We start from the raw sequence: 2,500 nt of genomic DNA, 5'->3' as shown, positions 1-2,500 counted from the left end.
CTGCACCTCGATTACTTATAGGTAACCGGATCAAGGACACGTGAAGCCACGGTTAATAGGTGGTGGACATGAAATTAAAGTAGGAGCAGAAAGTACACTCATTAGTTGAACCACGTCATGGTCAATGGTCAAGATGACCCATCTAGTATAGATACTGCTACTGAAGAAAGCAACAGGAACCTACATAAGTAGTTCTCCCTAGTCAAACAATTATAAAGATTTAAAAGGAACACTCAGAACAGCATGAAGGATCTCGTCACTTGGCGACAGTAGCTAGAACATCAGAATTGCTGTGTTGCGCGTGGTCTCGAGAGACATATAGGTCACTGGTCATAGCTGTTCAATTGTGAACTATCTGTTATTGATATATATATATATATAATCAAGGACAGACAGTTCAGAATTGAACAGCTGTGACCTAATCGTCTCTTGTGACCATATGCAATTCAGTAATTCTGTTGCTGATGCTCCAGCAGCTTCGCACTGTCCCAAGTGTCCCTTGGAGATCTTGATCATTGATTGACCATAAAAAAGTACTGAAGTAGGTTCCTGATGTTTTCTTCAGTAGCAGTGTCTATATTAGATGGGTGATCCTTGACCATGGACCATGACGTGGTTCCTCTGCTCAGATTCGCGTGGTTCAACCAGTGAGTACATTCTTTGCTCTTGCTTGAAATCCCCATCCACCACCTGCTAACCGTGTAGGCAATCGAGGTGAAGTTCCATGCCCAGGGGGACAACGCGCCGGCCGGTGACTCGAACTATCGAACTCAGATTGTCGTGACAGTCTTTGAGTCCGACGCTCTAGCTACTCGGCCACCGCGGCCTACATATATATTTATTTATTCATATTCGTACCATCACCGATATTGATAACATGTAGTTGACTAGGTCTTTATACTGGGGTGGCTGACCCATGTTCTTTCTCCAGGGGAGTGGTGCACACAGCCGCAGAAATATGTGTGCATATATATATATATATATATATATATATATATATATATATATATATATATATGTATATACATTTATATATGTTTATACACACACACACACACACACACACACACACACACATATATATATATATATATATATATATATATATATATATATATAAAGCAGATTTATTGAAATCCTGGATTTCATCTTCATGATGAGGGGTAAGAAGAAATATCACTTTCTGGAAGAAAAAAAATCTAGGCCGAGCTACTACGTAGATCTGGCAACACTTATATTCACTATATCTGCCGAGTTACTTTTTTTCAATTTGAACAACATACATTTCGATGGAAGGCTTGAAAATGTAGTTGTTCCGGGCAACTACGCTCCCGCTCGACCGCACGACACGACTTGAGGACACAGCTGTAGCGCCTCCCGGAACTCCCCAGAGATCCGCGACTCCCTCCTACATATAAAATCTGAAAGGGGGGGGGCGGGGGCTTCAAATAAAAATAGCTTTCTTAACTTTTAGCGAGTCCTGCGTGTATGTAATAAGGGTAAACTGTAAATGCTTATTTGATATGAAAAACCTATAGAAAAATACAACCGACCTTATAGTCCAGGAAAGTTTGAAAAGTATTGATAACTTTAAAGTTAAATATTTCAAAAGATTTCGTCATCTTTGAAATCTATCTCCTTGATTTCAATGAAACAGATTCGACTTAAGAGGAAGGCAAGTATTTTACCGTAACAATGAGATATTTTTAAGTCAAAAATAATACAAAACTGTTCATTTAGCCTTTTTTTTTTTTTTTTTTTTTTTTTTTTTTTTGATAGGCACATCAAAGAAAAAAGTCATTTTCTACAAATAAACCAGATATAAACAAATACCATATAATGAGTTTTCCTACATGTGAAGCACATGACTAAATAAAAAAAAATAAAAAATTTAGAGGGAGAAGAGGGAGGAGGTAGGGGGACTTTTACACATCTGTTCTTACTCACACAGTGGTCTTGACTTCTATTTTTATCTCAATGCAGTCATTAATAGCGATTTTCCCCTCCAAACCAGCAGATCACCTTAATTTTCATCTTAAAAAGTGTGTGTATAAACCGTCTTCTTGCCGTTCGACTTGAGCAAGAACTCTTAGGCCACGAAACAGGTGAGTTTGCAACTTTTCCCTTTAAATTTTAGATCCTCTTGGAAATTCCATAAACTTCTTATCGGAAGATATGTGGCACATTATCTTCTTGAGCGAGAATTAATGTTCCACATCAGCTCTATCGCTTACACGATGTAAATACAGCGAGATACGAGCAACTGCAGAGTTCTGCATGCGTGCCGGGTATTACGCTCTGCAAACACGACGTGTATTCAGTACTCCTGGAGATAAACTTGGGTAAAGTGCGTCGTAAATCACGGTTGTTTTCTGCAGCAAGAAACCACATTTTTCTCAAGAAACTTTATTTCAAGAAAGCAAAAGAATAAGGAAGAAGTGAATATCATAGCAGCGATGCCATACATTGAAAATGTGTTGAAACAATAAGGAATACCAAT

Source organism: Penaeus chinensis, chromosome 12, assembly GCF_019202785.1.
Source record: "Penaeus chinensis breed Huanghai No. 1 chromosome 12, ASM1920278v2, whole genome shotgun sequence".
NCBI classification, from domain to species: domain Eukaryota; kingdom Metazoa; phylum Arthropoda; class Malacostraca; order Decapoda; family Penaeidae; genus Penaeus; species Penaeus chinensis.
Note: the sequence above shows the minus strand (reverse complement) of the source record.